This window comes from Cupressus sempervirens, chromosome 5 (genome assembly GCF_028749045.1).
Source record: "Cupressus sempervirens isolate cs-2001-9-10 chromosome 5, ASM2874904v1, whole genome shotgun sequence".
Lineage (NCBI taxonomy): Eukaryota > Viridiplantae > Streptophyta > Pinopsida > Cupressales > Cupressaceae > Cupressus > Cupressus sempervirens.
In genome coordinates, this window is record NC_143122.1 from 705,318,149 (window position 1) to 705,342,179 (window position 24,031).

General features: G+C 34.0%; 1 pseudogene; it reads left to right on the top strand.

Annotated features, from left to right (window-relative positions):
* LOC149557937 (alpha-dioxygenase 1-like) overlaps window positions 1-22,970 on the top strand; it is a 44,093-nt pseudogene extending 21,123 nt beyond the window's left edge.
* The last annotated feature ends 1,061 nt before the right edge of the window (window positions 22,971-24,031 follow it).

Genomic DNA, 24,031 nt, shown 5'->3' on the forward strand with positions numbered 1-24,031 from the left:
TCACAAATTTTCTAGTTATGGGTATTTCTTCTGTTAAGATTTCTTAGCTTGTAGAGCTTGAAGAGGTTTGTTTTGAAGAAATTAATTGATAATTAATCCTTTGATGAGTGGAAGTCTTGCAATTGATTTATTCTTTCAGGAGACAATAGACATTTTTTGAAGGATGATGAAGATAGAGAAAATAGAGTTGGTCATGTTGAAATGACATTGATTTGGAGTTCTTGGTCAATAGTAGAATAACTCTTGATGCATGGGTATTTTAAGGTGTCTCTTTTGTTACCTAGAATGCATAGAGGCTATGGAGTTGATCATTTGATGATCTGGAAGCTTCTGGATAGATTATCTCTCTCAGATGCATGTACTAGTAGTGGTTGTGGGATTGGTCTACAAGTGGTTCTAGAGTTCCAATACTATGTTCTCCTCTTGGATTTTTATACATGCATGGCTTGGATTCTTGTTCGTTGAATTTGAGGGGTTTATAGATTTTCCTTAAAAAAAATCTATGGTGATGTTCATCTATGATAATCCATTATTCTAGGTTTAGTTGTTTGGTATTTTATTCAAACTTTGAGTCTTCCAGATGAGAAGTGGTTGTGGATGTGCATGGGTGTTCTTAAACATAATGTTTTTGTAGGTTTTTCATGCTGAAATAAAAACTTGTAGTCTTTTGTGGATCTACTGGAGAGTTATTCTTTGGACTCTTCTTCCTTTAGAGTGGTACCAGATGAGATAGTTGTAGTTCTACATGCATGTATTCTTTGTACATGGTGAGAGGAGGTATTTTTCTTTCTTTGCATGGAGATATTGGTTCGTGATCAGTCACTCAACATTTTTGTGGTGATCCTTTGTTGGATTCCTAGACTATGGTGCTTGATGTGGACATAATTGACAAATCATATTTGTGCTTGATCTAGTGTTTGAGTCATGTTGTCTACATGATTATTCTATTTGATCTCATTTTCATGTGTCACTAATGTGATAGTGGGTTTGCATGTTGCAATGATTAGATCTACAAGTTATGCACTCAGGTGGGTAGGCCACCCATTTAACTATAGTGGGATAACTTGGATGTGGATTGTTTATATCCACCAAATTTGATTCAATGTTGGTGCAGACTTGTTAGCTAGCCTTGTTTGTGGTCACTTGTGCATTTTTGTGGTTGCTTTGAGATAAGAGGATGAATGATATTTGAGTACTTGGATAGTCAGTTATGGAGTCCTAAAGCATGGTGAATTTCCTTAGTATGGAGATCTTGGTTTCACCTAGTGTGATGGGTGGGCCTAGATGATTTTTAGATTTGGAGGATGGTGTGTCATATGCTTGGAGAGCTTGGTATCACACTTTAGTAGTGGCTATATTTTTCCATCATATGGTGATAGATGATCTTCTTTAGTGTTGCAGATGTTTGAGGATGCCTTAGATCCTATTGTTGTAGAAAGGTCTTTCACATTTGTTGGTTCACTAGTTGAAGATGGTATCTTCATGTGTTTGGAGATCTTGACATCTTTAAGATTCAAGCAGTCCTTGGTAGAGATGTTTTTAAAGCTATTATTTGATATGATCACATGAAGCATGTTATCTCTTTGGAGGAGATAGTTTAGATCATGATGTCATGTTTATGTTCTTGATTTCATGGTTGGAGATTTGAAATTGATCTTGTTTTAGTTTCTTGGTATTGAGTACTTTGATCATTTTCTTGATACTTCATAATAGTGCTATGGTGCAATGGAGTTTTACATGGAGTGATTGATTACAGGTGCTTGTGCATACTTGGAGACTTAGATGAGGCTAGAGTTCTCTTGAGATGAGAGACATGTTGTTGAGATGTATACTCTTGATGAGATTTCAATAGAAAGTTTGAGGAGCCTACACCTTTGTTGGACGTGAGTTCAATATAGATCTATGAGGATATTGTTCTTGGATAAGTCATTGGGTGATTTTCATATCTTGGAGGAGCATTCTCATTCCCCGCTCTTGGTCTACTCGGCAGTTTATCACTTGAAAGGTATTGCCCAATATTACTTTTAGGTGTTTTATCTTTTCTTTCATATTCGTGGATCTTGAGCTATAGTTAGATGGTTCTGGAGGATCCATTGTGAGAGATGGATAGCATATTTATCTCCTTGAGGTGTACTTTCATTTATGATGACAATAGGAGATGGTAGTGGGCTGATTTCCTAAAATGGGAAGTGGGATTATTTGATCTTCTTTGGGAGGCTCACATCCATGTAGATTCATGATATCATGCCATGTTTGATCTCTTGAGGTTGAACAGTTTTGGATGTTGTTGTGGCTTTTATCTTGGGGTTGTGAAGGAGATCGTACTTGGCACAGTTGACATTTAGAAGTGTTTGTAGAAGGACATGCTACATGCTTATGATTTTTGGTTTCTTTCTTTGGTCTTGGTTATCTTCTTAGATGTTTTGGTTCACATAAAATTGTTTTTGAGATCTGTTGGAGCTATGGTTGTCACTCTTTTGTGGTCATTTGTTATCACTTGTACTTCATTTTTTTTGTGATGACAAGGTGGTTCCTTTATCTCTTTTCTTTGTTGGATGTGGAGAACATGGGAGAGTTGTGAAGACTGGATGAGAGAGATGTTTCTTGTAGTGCTCTTGCTATAGGATTTGCATATCTTTGTGGATGGTCCTTGGTACTACTTGATTGCACTTTATTTGTGTTGTCATCAGTAGATTCAGTATGCTTTTGATTTTTCAGATTCAAGATTACCCATGCAGTGGGAGTTCTTGTATGTGTTTGGTCTTCATTGAATGGTTTGCACATAGAGCTTGAGGTTGTAGTTTATGGTTTAGTTATGTTGTTGGCATGAGTTTTCTAGTGTTGGATAACTTTGAGGTATGGTTGATTGGATGGGTTAGCATTTACTGTGGATGTTATTTTCAATCTCATGGGTTTATCAATTGGATTGGACAAATCAGTTTGGTTGTTGTTCTGGCTGATATTTTATCTTATTTTCTGGAGGATGACTTCACAATTTTTTTGGGTTAAGAAGTTGATGTTTTTGATGCTTGTGTGTAGCTCATGAGCATAGTGGAGTGGTGATAGTGTGTGTAGCTTTTTTTATCACATGGATCTTATGCTTTTGTTATTTGGACAGGTGTCTAGTTGGAGCACAAGAGCATATGTTATGATTTATGTTGTTTCATGGATGGCTGTGATGATATAGTTTCATCAGTTTGAATCTTGTAAGTTATTCATCAAGTGGGATATTTTTGGGATGAGGTGACTCAGTCTTACCACATTTTATTGCTTTATTTGTGCTTTCTTGGAAAGTTGCTAAATGACTCTAGATTCTTCCACAAGAAAAGACTTGGAATAGAAAAATAGAAAGCTTCTATTTTTTGGTGATTTATTCTCTTATGCTTTGTATTTATGTAAGGGTTGTACATAAGGAAGTTTCTAAAATAATTTTTAGATGCATCAAATGTAGATACTTTAGAAATTATTTTCTCTTGTATGAAAACTCTATAAGTACAAAGCATTGTTGTAGAGAATGGAGAGAGAGAGAGAGAGAGAGAGAGAGAGAGAGAGAGAGAGAGAGAGATGAGAAGTTATTTACACAAGGTTATGCTACCAAATTTTCTCTAGAATGGAGCAAGATGTAAATCTTCATGTGAAGGCTGAAAATGTATTGTAACTTGTTGCTAAATAATACATTAGCTTGATGGTTTGGATGGTGGGGTTTTTTACTTGGAAAGGTTTTCCCCATGTATATTTGTATTCTCTATTCTATCTCATTCTTCTAGTTTTATGATTGTAGAATAATAATATGTATGTCATAATGCTATTGAAATTTATTTAGATCAGTAAATTGCAATCACTTTCCTTTTTAAGGTTTTAATTGTGGGAAATCAACTATGTCTATTTCTACTTTTATGGCATAGTAGTATGCACTTGTATTTGCTTATTAGAATTTTTACAAGGAACTATTGTATACAGGATGTGCATACTGATCACAGATGAATTTTTGGGGTGCTCTCATTTCTCTTCACATATGCTGTAATGAAATGTGTCAAAAGGGGTCACAAGTTATCCTATGACCCCTTTTGATGCATATAAATGATTATATTATGTCCCTAGGGGTCTTGGGACCCCTAGAGACATGTTGTAATGAAATGTGTCGAAAGGGGTCATAGGTTTTTATATGACCTTTTTTGACCCATATAAATTATTATAATATGTCCCTAGGGGTCTTGGGACCCATAGAAACATATGTTGTAATGAAATATGTTGAAAGGGGTCATAAGTTATCCTATGACCCCTTTCGACCCATATTAATTATTATAATATGTCCCTAGGAGTTCAAGGACCCCTAAGGACATATTTGTCATGAAAACATGTTAAAAGGGGTCATAAGGTTATGCTATGACTCCTTTTGACCCATATAAATAATTATAATATGTCTCTAGGGGTCTTGGGACCGCTAGAGATACATGTTGTCATGAATGATGTCAAAAGGGGTCATAGGTTATCCTATGACCCCTTTTGACCCATATAATCGATTATAATATGTCCCTAAGGGTTTTGGGACCCCTAGAGGCATATGTTGTAATGAGATGTGTTGAAAGGGGTCATGTGTTATCGCATTACCCATTTTGACCCATATAAATGATTATAATATGTCCCTAGGTGTCCTAGGACCCCTTGAGACATATGTTGTAATGAAATGTGTTGAAAAGGGTCATAGGTTATACTATAACCCCTTTTAACCCATATAAATTATTATAATATGTCCCTAGGGGTCCTAGGACCCGAAAAGACATATGTTGTCATGAAATATGACAAAAAGGGTCATAGGGTACTCTATGAACCATTTCAACTCATTCAAATATATGATATATTTTCTTAGTGGTCCTAGGACCCTTAGGAACATATATTTTTATTTAATGGGTCAAAATAGGTCATAGGTTACCCTATGACCCCTCTCAACCCATTTAAACACATGATTTATGTCCTTAGGGGTCCTAGGACCCCTATGAACATATATTGTCATAGAATATACTAAAAGGAGTCATGGGGTACTTTATGACCTCTTTCAACTCATTTGAACACATGATATATTTACTTAGGGGTTCTAGGACCCCTATCAACATATGTTATCATTTAATGGTTCAAAAGGGGTCATAGGGTTCCCTATGACCCCTTTTGGCCCATTCAAACACATGATATATGTTCTTAGGGGTCTTAGGACCCCTAGTGACATACATGCTATGTTATAATGGTTAAAATGGGGTCATAAGGTATGCCATGACACATTTCGACAATTACATGACAAAATATGTTTGTAAGGTTTGTAGGACCCCTAGGGACATACATGTTGTGTTCCAATGGGTCAAATTGGGTTAAATGACATCCTATGACCTCTTTTGACCCTTTACATAACAAAATATGTTCTTGTGGGTCCTAAGACCTCTAGGGACAAGCATGTTGTGTTGAAATGGGTTAAAAGGGGTCATAGGATAACCTGACCCATGTCAATCAAATACATGACAACTTATGTTCCTAGGGATCCTAGGGCTCCTAGGGACATATATGTTGTGTTAAATGAATATAAAGGGGTAATAGGGTATCATATGACCCCTAGGGACATGCTTCTTATATTCCAATGGGTAGAAAGGGGTGATAGGGTATTCTATGACCCCTTTGACACATTACATGAGAAAATATGTTGCTAGGGGTCCCAGGACCCCTATCATAATGTTTTGTTCTCTAATGGGTCAAATTTTGACCCATTACATGATAACATATTTTCCTAGGGGTCCTAATACCCTAGGAACATACATGTTGTTTTCCAATGGGTCAAAAGGGGTCATCAAATACTCTATGACCCCTTTCGGCCCATTACATGACAACATATGTTCCTAGGGTTCCTATGACTCCTAGGAGCATATTTTTTCATGTAATGGATCAAAAGGGTCATAGGATACTCTACAAACCCTTTTGACCCATTGGAACACAACATATATGTCTATAAGGGTCTCAAGACCCCTAGGAACATATGTTATTATGTATTAGGTTGAAAGGGGTCATAGGATACTCCATAACCCCTTTCTACCCATTGAAACACAAAATATATGTCCCTAGGCATCCTTTGACCCTTAGGAAGATATGTTGTTGTATACTAGGTCAAAATGGGCCATAGGGTTTCCCATGACCCATGGAGTCTCAATCTTCTATCATGGGGGCTTTCAATGTACTTATGATCTTGAGAGATTCTCTTAAGATGTTTCATTTTTGTATCCTTTTCTATCTCTTTTTGAAGTAGAGTTTTCCCCACTTAGTTTTCTCTATTTCTCCATTTCATAGAGATTTGGTTGTGATTGGGTACCTCACCAGGCCTTATTGTCAGGACCCAAGTTTTCTTTTAGCATTGTAGTTTCCTTGCATTGTTTTTAGTTTCATTGTTGCTCATCTTGGTGGGGGGGTGTTAGAGAAATAATTTAATTTAATTTAATTTATTAAATTACCTTTTCTCACTTCTTAAGATTTCTCCTTTATGCTTTTTTGCATTCACATTTAATAATTAATTAGTAATTATTAAATGGCTTTTACCTCTTACGGCTTCCCTTTTAGGGTTTTTATCTCCTTCATAAGGATTGATTGGTTGTAATTTCATTCATTCTTTTTTACACAAGTAAATTCAATCTTATTGTTTATCAAGAAAACCCTTCTCTCTCTCTCTCTCTGTCTTTCTTTCTTCATTGTAACAGGTTATTTGCATGCAGGATATACAGGGATCTATGAATTTGTTCATCTTCAAATCCTACAATATCTTATAGTAGTGTATGAAATTGTTATTGAATCCATCTAAATGTGTTTTATTAATGTTTTAAATTTAATTTTGAAATTTTAGTTTTATATGTATTGAGCATCATCAAGACTATGTTTTAATATTGAATTCTTGCGAAGAATATTATGGAGATTGACTTGTTTAAAATTTGAACCATGCTTTGTTACTTGAAACTTATTGTAGGGACATTGTATATGCACATAGTTGCTAACAAGTTCAAATATAGGAGTATGTCCTACCTTCTCAATGTTGTACTAATACCTTCTGATAGTTATGTTTATATATAACATAGTTGCTTCATTATCTATCTAGTTGTTGATGCAAGAGCATCCTAGGGTAGTTGTCTATCCTTCATGATTAAGGGATTTTAGTGTAGTTAAGTGGACCTATTTGGGTCTTGGGTAAATAATTTTGATGTATTTAATAAGTATTGTAAGCCTTTAATGACATTTGGTATTTTATTTTTGTTGGAGGCTAACTTGTGGCTCTTCAAGTAGTTAATGTAAGGGATATTTGATTTGTAACTTACTTGTCTAACTTCTACCTTTAGTTGGTATAAGTAGTGGTTGTGGTGAAGTCTTTATTCATTTATTCTTTCATTCGGAGGAGGAATGAGTGTGGAGAGTACCTGAAGAGCAAGTTTTTCCTGAGTCTGTGGATAGAGCATTGAATGTGAGGTAGTTTATAATAGGATTGTGATTATCATCTATCTTGGAGAAGAGCATGGAAGATGGAGTAGTTGAGTAAGAGAATATTTCTAGAGTGTTTGGATAGAGCGTCGAATGAGAGACACTCTACACTTGGATCTTGGATAAAGTTTGAGAAGAGCTAGTACCTATGGCTTAGAAAATAAGGAGATTGCTTGGTAGGCTTGCAAGCACAAGTTGAGATCTTCCTTGGAGGTTTTTACTAGAGTATGGATTTGGACTAGCTAGAGTTGGGATTGGATCTTGAGGGATCTTGCAAAAATACTATTGTAATTGCTTATGTATTTGGCAGTAACCTGGAAGGCTTTACAACTAGGCATGTTAAATATAAATCTTATGATTATATTATGAGAATTGGCATTATTTTGGATCTAATTATCTATGTTATTATTTATTCTTCTATTGTGTGGTTATTTGTTGGGAGCTAGGAAATCTCCTTTGGGGATTCTCTTGCCTTATACTGCATCAAGTGGTATTAGAGTGAAGGTTGTTTCTGAGCATATAGATAGATCATTGAAGTCAATTTGCACTAAGACCTTGGGAGGACATGCAAATGGATCTATGGTTGTGAAGATGGAACATTGATCTTGTTTGGGAAGATTGATCTATTGGTGATTTATTATAGAGGGTTTGTAATGATCTTGGAAGATGGCTCCAAGAATATTGGACCTCGGGATAATTGTGAATCTCTATAATGTGGTAGAGAGGAGGTTCTTTGAGATATTTACATGGTTTGAAGCTAGCTTGGCTGATCAAGTTAAGGATGGGGTGAGGAAGGCATTTTTTGTATGTTTGTGGAGCTAGAATCTACTAATCCAAAAGAGAGTTGCCTGGCTAGTTAGAAGACTTGTTCAAGAGAGAAGATGGCATAACAAGGTTGATGTGGAAGAGTTTGGTTTTGTTGATTAGTTTGTGGAGTCTAGTACAGAACCTATAGAGCAACTAGAGATTGTTGCTGAGAATATTCCTAACCTTGTTGATGTTGGGATGGAAATTGGTTTTCATTATTAGTTAGTTGAGTCTGACATGGAGATTATAGAGCACTCAGTCATGGATGACCCAGTTGCTATTGGTGGTGATTTCTATCTTGTAGAGCATCTTATTGTGAGTAATAAGATTGCTAGTGTTGAGAGTTTGGATGTGTTAATGGAGATCTACATATTGCTACTGATATGGATTTTGTTACTCCTGGTATGGATTCACTAGTTGTTAATGTGGATGAGAGTTTGTTGATAAAGCATTATGTTCAATTTGTTCCTAGGAGTGAGCATGCTAATTGGATGGTTGAGATTCTGGTGTTTGACAGAGTGATACAAATGTGATGATTTTCATGTTGGTTTTATTATCTCTATTGGAGTGGAAGCCTTTGGTGAAGATGAAGATAGTTGCGGCTTTTTGATCAAGCATCAAGTGTGGAACACACTTTTCTTTGTGCACCTAGGGTGTCTGATGTAGGAGCATCCTGGGGTAGTTGGCTATCCTACATGATTAAGGGATTTTGGTGGAGTTGAGTGGATCTATTTGGGTCTTGGGTAGTTAATTTTGATGTATTTAATAAGTATTGTAAGCCTTTAAAGGAATTTGGTATTTAATTTATGTTAGAGGTTGACTTGTGGCTCTTCAAGTAGTTAATGTAAGGCATATTTAATTTGAAACTTACTAGGCTGACATGTGCCTTAGGTTGATAGAAGTAGGGGTTGTGGTGAAGTATTTAGCCACTTATTCATTTGGAGGAGGAGTGTGTGTGGAAAGTAGTTGAAGAGAGAATTTTTCCCGAGTCTTTGGATAGATCACTAAATGTGAGGAAATTTACAATAGGATTGTGATTATCATCCAGCTTGGAGAAAGAGAATGGAAGATGGAGTAGCTGAGTGAGAGAATATTTCAAGTGTGTGTGGACAGGGTGCTAAATGTGAGGTAGTTTGCACTTGGATCTTGGATAAATTTTGAGAAGATCTAGTAGTTGCGGCTTGGAAAACAAGGAGATTGTTTGGTGGGCTTGCAAGCACAAGTTGAGATCTTCCTTGGAGGTTTCTACCAAAGTGTGGATCTGGACTAGCTAGAGTTGGGATTGGATCTTGAGGGATCTTGCAAAATTACTATTGTAATTTCATATGTATTTGGCCATAACCTAGAAGGCCTTATAGCCGAGCATGTTGGATGTACAAATCTTATGATTATATTATGAGAATTGACATTATTTTGGATCTAATTATCTGTGTTATTATTTATTCTTCTACTATGTGGTTATTTGTTCGGGGCTAGGAAATCTCCTTTGGGGATTCTCCTACCTTGCACTACATCATTTGTTCACCTTGTTGGATTGGCATTCCTGTCTTCATGTCTGTACTTAGACCCTCACACTTCAAAGTACTTGCAATTTTTAGTATTTGAAGATAGTTTACAAATATGGCTCAAATCAGCATCTAGTCCAACTTGATTCATAGAAGCCTCTTTCCTAAGTTTGTTCTAACCTATAGCTCATTGATACTCTTTGTGCTGCTAACCCTTTTTCTCTACCCAACACTAGCTACATGCATAGGACAAGAAAACATGAGTCCTCCACACCATTTTAGAGATATTACAACAAGAAACCCCTCTTCTTCAATTCCTGCTTCACCAAATTCCTCTCAATAGCTGATCAATTCTCAGTTACAATCAAGGAAAAGAAGTAGAATTAGTAATCTCTTTAGTATTGATAGCTTTTATAAAAGATGCACAGAAGATTAAAATTAATATTAATGTGAGGCTATGGTGATTCATGCACTTAGTTGAATTGAATGAAAACCTTTGAAAGATAGCTCAACTTCAGGTTTTCTACTGACTACAAGATACAATGTACATTAAAATTAATACGAATGTGGGGCTATGGTAATCTATGGGCCTAGTTGAGTAGATTCATAACCTCCAAAAGAAGCTTAACTTTGGATTTTGTACTGGCTACAACAAGCCATAGTTTTTGAATTATAGTTTTTCTTCTTTCACGAAGGACATGGATTATTAGCACTATAATCAAGATATATTCTTTCAATCTTGTATCCTTGCTAATATATCTATTTATTTACTAGAACTACGAAGGAAATATTATATGCCTTCATTTAGAAATATTTTAATTGTAGCTATAAAAGCACATGTATTGCATTTGCTTCCATTATATTTTTAAGAGAATGTTTTAACTTGTTGTTGCTGAGAGAGGATCTCAACTTAGTCTATCTAAACAAAGATTCACAATTTTTTATGGGGGAAATATTGACTATTGTGAACTACACAATTGAAAAATATTTCTCGCACATGTAACTTTCTGAATGACACCACTATTACAACCTTTAATCCAAATATAGTTATGACCAATTTTTTCCTATCCAAGTTTATATTCTAAAACAAATGATAGATCTATTCCTTCTCAAGTTAATTTTCAAAAAATGATGATGATGAATGTGGTCATTTTAGAAAGAGGCAAACAAGTAATGGTTCAAATATTTGAGAAGGGGTTTCCACATAGGTCATCGAGAATAAATGCAACCACTATTAATGTTAACTAATGTTGATTTAGCAACTATTTTCTTTCCTTGTATAGTTTTAGACTATTTCCCAGAATGAGTTGATTATTTCTGATTCTTGGGATTGCATCTGATCACATGGAATTAGTATTGTAATACTCTATATTTATATTTCTTTCTCCTTAATGTAAATATATAAGACATTTACAATTTTTCATGGTATCAGAGCTATAACAATCTCAACTACTCCCTTCCTATTTATTTTCTTTTCTCCCCTTCAACCTAATTTCTAATCATTGCTATCATGGAAGCCTCTTCTATGATTGATCATATTTCTTTAGTTCCATTGTCAATATACCCCATTCAATTCAACGAGCTCTTACTTCCTTCATAATTCTGGGACAATCTAGGCACTATTTTGGTCTCTCATATCTTAACAAGAGACAATTTTTCTACCTAGAGAAGAGCCATGCAAATGGCATTGAGTGCAAAGAACAAGCTAGGCTTCATTGATGGGACCATTTCCAAGCTGGACTTAGATCTGAATCTAGACAATTTTTCTCTATGGTAATGCTAGAATGATATGGTTCTCTCCTAGATCCTCAATTCTGTTGATGTGGAGCTTGCCAACAATGCCATCTACACATATTTAGCTTCAGAGGTATGGGCAAACTTAATTGAGCATTTTTCTCAAAGAAATGCTCCTCATCTCTATCAAATTTGGCGGGCCATTTCATCTCTTACACAAGACCAATATTTTGTGGCTACTTATTTCAAAAAATTGAAGGGATATTGGGATGAATTGGCATCTTATTTACCCATGTCTTCATGTACTTGTGGAACGATGAACACCATTCACAATTGTGATCAAGAAGAGAAAGTTCTCTAGTTTCTCATGGGACTTCATGACTCTTATGTTTTTGTTAATGGATAGATTCTACTCATGAATCCTCTTCCTCTTCTTAATAGGGCCTATTTCCTTATTTTACAAGAAGAAAAATAGAGAGAAATTGCCAACTCTTTTTGCAATTATGATGGTGTGGCTCTTGCTATGAACCATTCTTCCTCTGGTTCCTGCTCTCCTCTAGACTCTGGGGTAGATGGTCATGGACAAGGAAAAGAAAAAGAGAGGTCTTTTTGTGACCATTGTTAGAGCCTTGGCCTTCTTGGTATTGGTCACTTCATTGATTGGTGCTATCATCTGCATGGTTGTCCACTTGGCCATCCCAAGAACAATAATTCTACCAAAGGCGTTCTCAATGTCAAACCATCCTCTCCTAGTGTAACCAAATATGAGTCAACTAAATCATTCACTCTGACACAATATAAAAAAATTATGGCTTGGTAGGGCACCTTATTTATCTCACAATAACTTGACCACTTGGTAGGTCACCTTATTTATCTCACAATAACTCGGCCACTTAGTAGGGCACCTTATTTATCTCACAATAACTTAGCCAAATATTATATTTTTTATTCATACCTTGAGTCAATTTATGCATGCACCTCATAGACCTCATCTAGATGCAGTTATGCAAGTGCTTTGATACCTCAAGGGTTCCCCTGGTCAAGGCCTTTTATATTCAGCCATGAGATCCCTTTCTCTCATGGCTTATTATGATTCAGATTGGGTGAGTTGTCCAATGACATGGCATTCCACAATAGTTTTCTACACCTTACTTGGTGATTCTTTACTCTCTTGGAAAACTAAGAAATACAATATTTTATCTTGCTCCTCTACTGAAGTAGAGTACTATGCCATGGCCACCACCAGCTATGAACTTACCTAGATTCGTTACCTCCATGATTAAAATATAGATTTCTCATTCTCAACCAGTAGTTCTATATTATGAAAAGAAGTTAGTGTTACATATTACCACCAATCCCATTTTCCATGAAAGAACAAAGCATATTGAACTAGATTGCCACCTCATTCATGAGAAAATGCAATCAGGATTAATTTTGACTACTTATGTACCTACTACGCATCAACTTGCAAATATTTTCACCAAGCCATTGGGATGCTCAAAATTTCTCTATCTTCTTTGAAAGTTGGGTATTCATGATGTTCATACTCCAAATTGAGGGGGACTATTATGTTGATTTAGCAACTATTTTCTTTCCTTGTATAGTTTTAAACTGTTTCCCAGAATGAGTTGATTGTTTCTAATTCTTGGGATTTCATCTGATCATATAGAATTGACCACTCTAATACTCTGTATTTATATGTCTTTCTCCTCAATATAAATATATAAGACATTTACAATTTTCTAGTTAACCTTTTAGAGCAATCCAGCGATATCCAATTTATGGGAAAATATTCCAAGACCAATTTTCTTAAGAAGAAGTTTCAGATAAATAAAATTGAAGAGGCAAAGGGAATATGAAATTAGTAAACTAGAACAACACTTTTCAATTCACCATGGAATTTCATCATGAAAGCGGAGTTTTGGAACAAATCAATATGCAACAGTTTTTAAAATCAAAGAAATAAAACATTTCAAAAAAAAATTGTTAGCTTAACCGGCACACTTGAACCATTGACTAATAATGGTTGGGAGTGGGCCCAATCACTCTTAACCAATACCATGAGGTGAATGCATAACAGTGGCCCCAAGCTATTGGCTAATAGTGAATGGGCTAACTCTTAGCCACTATTAGTCAATGGTTTGGATGTGCCAGTTAAGCTTGACCCAAAGAGCACACATTCAAAGTATAACATACCTCCAAATAAAAAATTATAAAATGTTTTCCTGAACGGATCAGTATGCCTTCCTCAAGTCTAGGACCAAAAGCCCAAGTGCCAGCTAGAGAGAAGTTGGAGCAAGAATAGGAAACTTGAGGATTTGAGGATTGATTGTCACTTTAATAATCTCCTCGAGAGTCAGTCCAACTATGAACTATATCCATAACACAAGAGAGGAAAATTGAAGTCAATTGCGCTAGGAAAATAAATCTTTTTTGGGATTGAAAGATCACTTCTTCACCTACAATACATTTGATGGTGATGGGTGGGTAGAGACACACACAAATAAAATATGAAATGCAATGTGTTGAAACACAATATTTGATTACTCTTTGATTGACCAAAATGGGATACATAGTACTCCCTTTTATAGGTAAGTTCACAATATTCTAGAGATATCTAACATTTTTCAACAAGACAATTATCTTCAAAGTTCTGGAAACTACTACAACTAACACAACCTAAACCTAAACCTAAACCTAAAATGCTAGAAACATCTTATGACTAATATGATTAAAATTTAGGAGTAGAAATTAATATTTCTAACACTCCCCCCTAATTTCTACTATCTACATCATGAATATTTACAATTCCTAATGCTTCCCTCAAAATCTCAAATTGTTTCTATACTAAAGCCTTGGTAAAGATATTTGCAATTTGCTCTTCTAATCTGCAATGTTGCAGATTAATTTTTCTATTATTAACCAGCTCTCTAATGAAGTGATACCTTGTGTCAATGTGCTTTGTCCTCTTGTGAAACACATGGTTCTTTGAAAGTGCAATAACAGACTTGTTATCACAATAGATTGTAGTAGGTCTATCTTGAGCTTTTATTAAGTCTTTCAAAATCCTTTGCATCCATACTACTTTGCATGTTGTTGTTGTTCCTACGACATACTCTACTTCCCTTTTCATTGCTAATTTAAACATGTCAATAGATAAATTACCTATGAAGATCAAATCATCAACATATAAACAAACAATCAAAATATGACCTTGTTCATTGATGTTGGTATATAATGTAGGTTCATTGGTACTTCTCTTGAATCCATTCTCCATCATGTATGAATCTATTCTACTGTACCAGGATCTTGGAGCTTGCTTCAATCCATAGAGCGCCTTCTTCAACTTATAAACTCTATCTTCATATGCTCTTATTTCATATCTTGGTGGTTGCTGGACATAGACTTCTTCTTCCAAATATCCATTCAAAAATGTTGATTTGATGTCCATTTGGTGAACCATCCATTTGTTTTGAGCTACAATAACTAATACTATTTTGATAGTATCAAGTCTTGCTACAGGTGCAAATTTCTCATTATAGTCAACCCCATATTCTTGTGAAAATCCCTAAGGGACTAACCTTGGCTTATATTTGTCTACATCTCTATTAGCTTTAAACTTAGTCTTATAAATCCAGTTTATAGCAATGCAATCTTTGTTCTTAGGCAAATCAACTAATTCCCATGTATCATTTCTCTCAATTGATTCTATTTCATCATTCATTGCATTAATCCAATTTTCTTCCTTAATTGAATCTTCAAAATATATAGGATCTTGAGCAAATAAAGAAAACTTTAATTGCAAATCTCTTTTACTTCCTTGATCATAAATCTCATTCAAGCTTCTAGCTTTCTTGCTTGTAATCCTTGATCTGAACTATGCAAGTATAGGGTTTGAATTATTACTTACTTGTGAATTCAAAGATTCTCCATGCTCAGCTTCATTTTCTAAGTGATCTCCTTATGGGCTTCATGGTGGAGTTCCTTCTTGGTCACTTATTTGATCCTCTTGATCTTCATGATCCTTTTTATCCTTCTCATCATATGGTATTGTTGCAACACCTGTAACATTTGTATCTATATTTCCATCCCTAGATTCATCCTCTTTAAATACAACATCCCTATTCACAATGACTTTTCTAGTGATAAGATTAAACAACCTATATGCCTTAGATTTCTCATCATAGCCAACAAAAATGCACTCTTCACTCTTATCATCTAACTTACTTCTAATTTCTTTAGGAATATGTGCATATGCAATACAACCAAATACTTTGAGATGAGAAACACTATGAATCTTACCAATCCATGCTTGTTGTGGAACCATGTCCGTCACAATCTTTGTCGGACTCCTATTCAAGATATAAATAGCACAAGAAACTACTTCAGCCCAATACTCATTAGGAAGATTCTTACCTTTCAACATGCTCCTTGCCATCTCCATTATTGTCCTATTCTTTATCTCTACAACACCATTTTGTTGTGGTGTGTAACTGGTAGTAAATTGCTTTTTGATTCCATGATCCCTACAATAATCTAAAAATTTATTTGACTTATACTCTCCTCCTCTATCATATCTCAATACCTTTATAGGTAAACCACTTTGTTTGTCAACAAAATCTTTGAATTCTTTAAATTTGCCAAAAGTTTTAGATTTGTATTTAAGAAAGTAAACACACATCTTTCTACTAAATTCATCAATAAATGTTAAGAAATAAATTCTCCCCCCTAATGATGGCATTTTCATTGGACCGCATATATCTGAATGCACAATTTCTAAATGTACCCTTGCTCTGTATGACATCCCTTTTGGAAAACTCTCTCTATGATGTTTGGCCAAAATACAACTTTCACATGGACTTAATGATGCTTCAATTGGGGGTAAATCTCTTACCATTTCTTTTCTTTGTAGTAAAGATAGTCTTTTGAGATTTAGATGACCATACCTCAAGGGCCATATCCATGTTTGATCTTGACTTGCTACTTTGAAACTTGCTGCAACTTCATCAATCAAACTTGCTCTTCATCCAAAGTGGAAACATTATGTTATTTGTCATTTCTACCCTTGCAATCACCATGTTACTAGTAGGCATATCAAATATAGTGCACAAATTTTTCTCAAAAATAACTCTATAACTTTTTTGACTAAGCTGCCCCACACTTATAAGATTATGTTTCAAACCAAGCACAAAGTATACATTAGAAATAGAATTCTTACCATGTTTTGTTATAACATTGATTGTGCCCTTTCCACTCACTTCCACTATCTCATTATTTCCCAACTTCACTTCTGATTTAATTAATCTATCCAAACTTTCAAAAAACTCTTTATTACTTATCATATGATTGCTGCAACCACCATTTAAAAACCAAAAATCATTTGTGCTCTCTTCAGCTACATTGCAAGTAATGAACAATGTCTCAGAATTACTCTTAAAAAAATTTACATTGTGCTTAATTATATCAACTTGTTTTTTTCTGATACTCATTTGCAAATGTCCAAAATTCTTGTAGTAATAACATTGAATATTTGATTTATCATACCTTTGTGATGTCTAGTTGTTATAGCTTCCCCTTGAATAGGAGTATTGATTTCTTCTTCCTCCTGAATCTAGACTCCTTTCTTCTTTTTGAAAATTATTCCTGCCTCTTCCTCTTCCTCTAAATCTAGCATTTCCTCTTCCTCTACCTCTACCAAATGTCATTTGTGTTTTGAATACATTCTCTAGTGAATTACCATTACACTTGTTCAACCTATTTTCATTATTATACAAGGATCCAAACACCTCATCTATAGACAATACCATTAAATCCTTATATTCTTCAATTGCAACCACAATATTATCAAATTTAGGAGGCAAACTTCTTAAAATATTTTCTACAACTTTCTAATTAGAAAGATAATCACCATTCATCCTTACTTGATTAACCATATTCATAACACAATTTAAAAATTGCTCTATAGAGTCAAAATCCTTCATTTATAAATTCTCAAATTCTCTTCTAAGTGCTTTCAACTTAACAATCTTTACCTTACTTGTACCTTGATATGCAGTCTCAAGAATGTCCCAAGCTTGCTTGGTTGTAACCCTTGGCTTAATTTTTCCTTCATTCATAACACAATTTAAAAATTGCTCTAAAGAGTCAAAATCCTTCATTTATAAATTCTCAAATTCTCTTCTAAGTGCTTGCAACTTAACAATCTTTACGTTACTTGTACCTTGATATGCAGTCTCAAGAATGTCACAAGCTTGCTTAGTTGTAACCCCTGGTTTAATTTTTCCAAGAACTGAGTCATCCAGAGCTTGTCCAATAATCTGCAAATCTTTTTTACTCTTCTGCCCTTTTTCATCAAGCTTTTTCTTTTGATTAGCATTTAAAGTAGACTTATCTACAGGTTTAGCATAACTAGTTAAGATTATATATAATAACTCATAGGAATAAAAAATAGGCTTCATTCTAAAAGCCCAATCATCATAATTCTTTCCAGAAAACATTAAAATTGAGGCCTGAAAACTCCTTGAAGCCATGTTTGATAGAAACTTATAAAAAAAATTCACATATATAACAAACCCTAAATAGGGCAATAAGAAACTTACGAATCTCACAATAACTTTCTATCCCCTTTCTCTACTGCAATCCTCCTTATGCACAATCCTTCAAACTCCACTTCTTAACCAAGCTCTGATACCACTCTGATGGGTGGGCAGAGGCACACACAAATAAAATATAAAAAATGATGTGTTGCGGCACTATATTTGATTACTCTTTGATTGACCAAAAATGGATACATAGCACTCCCTTTTATAGGTAAGTTCACAATATTCTAGAGATATCTGAGATTTGCTGACAAAACAATTATCTGCAAAGTTCTGGAAACTACTATAGCTGATACAACCTAAACCTAAACCTAAACTTAAAATGCAAGAAACATCTAATGACTGATATTATTAAGATTTAAGAGTAGAAATTAAAATTTCTAACAAATGTCATAGCTACAAAATGGATAGCTTGAGACAATTGCTCATCCAAAATAGAGTCTTCAAATGGCATTTCCTATTCAGGAAACCGCTACCTAATTGTATAGTATTGTAGGTAGTAGTCAATTTTAAAGCAACTAAATATAGAAAATGCAATAATAAATAGGAATTTACGTAAATGAACTTTAATGTTAAATTTCCATATGCATCAAGAATACCTTTCCATGATTGCACAATACTGAAAGAAGTACCGAGGCAAGTAAAGATGAAAACACATACGCGGGGCATCCTACTCCATTCATTATAGCTGAAAAAAGTAGCATTCTACCAAAAAGTAATCTGATAATGCAACTATATGTTAGAGCTGAGCCACAATCATGAATTGAGATGCGTATACTTAACCCACAATATTGTAATGTAACCATAATTGCCTGACGAATTTGAATATTTTTTGTAAAATAACTTGACAAGGTACATGATCAAAGATACATATATTATTCCAGCCTGAGGCATGACTATTAGTATGATTATTATGATTATTAGACCATGGCTTTATTATATCAAGATGATACATTAAAATTCCCATAATTCCATATACGGCATGATCGCCATGTGAGAAATATCAATTAAAATTAATTTAATACACAAATACTCACAACCCTAAAACTAAAATCTTTACTTGGCACTTGAAAAATTGCTCGGCACATGAAATTGTTGAGTGTCAGTTTTACTCGGCACTTGTTCGACACTTGATGGTGCCGAGTGACGGGCAACAGGTGTTGAGTGAGCTTGGCACGCAAAGGATAGGTGTCGAGTTAGCTCGGCACTCGAAGAAGACAATGGATGCCAAGTAAGGTCGGCTCCAATTAATAAGATTTATAACTTAGAAAAAATCTAACGTGAATGCTTTCACGATTAAAACCAGAGAGATGAGCTTTAACCTTTCAACCAAGTTTCTCAAATATAATGAATAGAAGAGGAATAACAATAGATTCAAGTATGCCTACTTTCTTTTCTATTCAACTGAGATTTAAACTATTGCAAAATTTGGGAGCATTTGGCTTCAACTAGAAAACCCTAAAATAACCCTAAACTGATAACACTTCAAACTTTAATAAACTTTTAAACCTACAACTCTAATGGTTGCATACAATGGTTCCTGGAGCAATCACTACTTCAACAAGACAAATCCAAACAATAACAAACTTACTGAGTGAATAGGGGAAACACGTGCAACTACAGGCACAAACTTCCTTCCTTCTTCCTTCTCTGCTTAGTTCTGCAACTTCTCTCTGATCTACTTGATCTACTTGAACTCACTGAATGAATGTAGAAAAATTCCTTTTTGTCATATTTTTCCCCCTCAACATCCAAATTCAAAATCTCACCTACCAAAAATAAATGCCTGCCATTCATGGATGCCTACGGTGACCTAACAGGGTAGATGGGCATGGGGCTCGAGGACAACTTGCAGGCATTTGATGTTTAATTTCCAACATATTATGAAGAGCATAATTAAGTAAATTTAACAATGACACCAAATAAAGAATAATTATTATATTTTTTTATTTTTAAAAGTAAACCTTGGGTGCCCCGCACAAGTCTTGGCCAACAAGGGCTCCCTCCTTATAGGTGGCAATGACTACTTGCAGCACACTGCAAGCTTGTTGCCAAATCCAATGACTAGTGTGACAATATCAGAGCCTCAGCTCTTGTTGCAATAACTGTCATAAGGGTGAGGGTTGGGTCTCATGCCCTCCCAATTTAATATTTTAAATAATTTTTTTAATTTTGTTGAGAACAACCAATCTACGTGTTTTTTTCAACAATTAATGTTTTGTCCATAAGATTTTTAAGAAAAATATATACATATACATGTATATATATGTGATGCAGTACAAGGTTGAGTGTACTTCACTTGGAGTTGATCTAGTCCCTAGCAAGTAAATATGCAGTGGAAATATAACAATAACATCGAGATTTTGTTCAATAACACTTATTATCCTTCTGGGTTACGACAAAATACAAAGAAGAATACAACTCAATCCTCATAAGTGAAGATCCACCTCCTAACTTAATCCCTCAATATGATCTTAGCTACTCCATCATCAATTGAAAATTTCCTCTAGATATCACAAGACCCTCTACTTATACCAAACTAAGCCACAAGTCACCCTACGTGTCAACTTGATATTAAATAACACTTAAAACACACCCCAAGTTTACAATCATAACTAATTCCTAACATAAAATAACATTACATAACCGGACATCATTCCAAATTAAGGGAATCCGCTCTTTATGGAAGATGATTATTGCATTATTGATGTAAACTACATTCCCACTTAAAACATTACCAAGAAAACCTTACCATTATATTGGACCAGAATTCTCATTTTCTTACAAATTTAGAGAGTTGTAAGTCTTTATACTCGCACTCAACCAAATCTGAATTGTATTTGTTATTCAAGATTAGTAACTTCAGCAATTATTGCAAAGATCCACACTATTGACTGAACAATTGAGCTCCTCAAAATAGGCACTCTCCTTGCTGCCATGCATGCAAATTGGTATGTCATCTTCATTAACAGAAAATAGTGCTTGAAAAGTAAGAAAGACTATAAAATTTATTTTTTTTTTTGAAAAAAAGGTCGTAAACTATCAATCAATTATAGAGCACAAATATATTTGTTAAATTTTCATACTCACATATTTCCAAGAAAATTATGTTTGATTGTTATGAACCATGAAATCTAGTGTTACTAATTCTATAGAAGTTGATTAATTCAGATGACGGTAAGGGTGTGAGCAGGTATGGATTGCTAGGTAAAAAATTGAAAGACAGATTTGGTCATACTATGCGGCTTCATTGGAATGGCGAAACCTGATAACCATGGTGGAATTCCATACTCTCTTACAGAGGAATTCATTAGCATTTACCGAATACACAGTTTGATGCCAGACAATCTCAGTATTAGAGACATTCATGCACCCTATGGATAGACAAAAACCTCATGAGTTCTTGAAGAGTGAGTTTCTACAAAAGTTTCTTATTCAAAAGAAGTCAATTCATGGTAGTTCTAAGATGTTTATGTAAAATCAATTATCTAATTTATATATACAATTCCCTATATGAGATGTTTCACTCTCTAATTTTCAACCAACTTATACTATCTAATCATATATGTAAAGAATTAAGACATAAATTGTATGCCAGTATATATAAATTATTCTTTAATTTAGCAGAATAATTGATCACAAATCTACAGTACATTTATATAGACATTTTTTCCCATTGCAGATCTTTGACTCTTTTGTCATCAGCCTAAGTTATATATATTGAATAACAAAATGTAATTATTTGGTAACATATATTACATATTATTGAGTTTAAAATGGTTATTTTATATATTATAATGAATTCATAGTCGAAGTTGTGTAACAATATGTTATTCAATATTTTTTTTTTTAATAGGAAAAATTAAAAAAAGATTGTGTCAATATGCAAAAAATATGAGTGGATGTTCAATAATGAATGATGAATCGATTTAATGGAAAGGTGGATCTAAGAAAAATAATAGGAATTAATGGAAAACAAACATTATCTATAATTAGAAATGAGGAGATGATTGTATCGATGGGGCATCAAGATAGTAGAGCCTTAACACTTTGGAACTACCCCATATGGATGAGAGACCTTATTGCTTAGGATCCTAATGGTGAGGATAGACTTGAACACAAAGATTTGGCTTCTCTTGAAAGTAATAAATATCTCTTCATTCTAAGAAAACCCCAATATTAAATTTTATTTTATTTTGTATGGAAGATATGTTGATAACCATGTTTTAATACTTGATTTTTCTTTATAGTTTATCATGATTAAGAGAGGAGTGTTTCACAATACAAAAAATTTAGAAGAAACATGCTTATGATTCCTATTACAAAGTGGGAAGACCTTAGTGATGATAATGAAGCCACTCAAGTTCTTCGTGAGGTTTATGGTAATGATGTTGAAAATCTAGACTTGCTGGTTGGATTAATGGTGGAGAAAAAGATTAAAGGTTATGCAATCGGTGAAACTACATTTTTCATCTTTCTACTAATGGCATCAAGGTGAAATAATTTTTTTTCTTCAACAAATTTTTTAAAACCATTGGCATTATTTTCTACTTATTGAATTGATATGCTTATGGATCTAACTATGCAAATTTAATATAGGCAACTTGAAGCAGATCATTTCTTCACAAGTGATTTTAGTGATGAAGTATACACAAAGGAAGGATTAGCAAGGGTGAACAATACTGAAAGCTTGAAAGATGTTTTGAATCATCACTACTTAGAAATGATGAAGAAGTGGGTGAACTCATCTAGTGCATTCTATATTTCAAGTTTCAATCCAGAAGCCATAAAACATATACCCCTCTACCTCTGCATTTCTACATAGCAAGATTAAATTCCAGATTCAAACTTTTTTATTCTTTTTCTTGCAATAAATATTATACATTGCTAGCTATTTAGCCTTATTTAAATAAAAGAACTCTCTATTTTTTTTTTTTTTTAAAATATTCACGTCTCTTCTAGATAAAACTCTTCTAAGATTCTTTGTTATTTATCTTGATGTAAAGAGTATACATTATGAATTATTAATTTTCTAATTACTTGCTTAGATATTTCGGTTATTCATTCATGTTAGTTCCAAAATGAAGTCTATGAGTAAATGAAGATGCATCTATTCTATTATGCTATTATCTAAGAGAAAACTCATTATGGTCTATGCATTAATTCATTTTTGTGTTGAAAATATAAAACATAAATTAATGCAACATTATTGTTGTACAAAAATATGTCCCTTTTGAATTAGGTAAGTTAATAATTTAGAAAGGATATTTTATTAAAGATGTGATTTTTTTTGTGTGAAAGTGACATGCCACTAATATATTTTATTAACATAATAACGTTGGCTCAAATTTCATAAGGGAAAGAACCAGTAAGAGAACCCCCAATCCTTACCAAATACATACAAAAAAATTACATAATCTAGAGGCCATTAAGAATGCCCATGAAAAATGGATAACGAGTATAGAGGGCCTCAAAATAAAACTACTAGGAAAATGCCCTTATAATTTGGGCTACAAACAACATTTGAAAAATAACTCCCAAAACACCTCCTAACCAATTCAAATGTCACAAAAAAATTACATACATTACGAAATCCCCAAAAGAAACTGATTTGATTACAAGTATATATACACCATATGATATATACATGGAATTTTGAATCGAGTGAGTTCTTTAATTTCCAACTATGGGGCACTTCCAAACTAGCCATTCTTGAATCAAACCAAAAAAAAAGTATTTGTGTCGGCAACAAAACCAGTGCAAAAAGTATGGAAAACACATCCAATTTTCCTCATAAACAACCAGACTGTAAAATTTCAAAGATATTGTGAAATACATTAAAGATCTTTTCTGAAAGATATAAGAAAATTTTGCACAAATAAAACA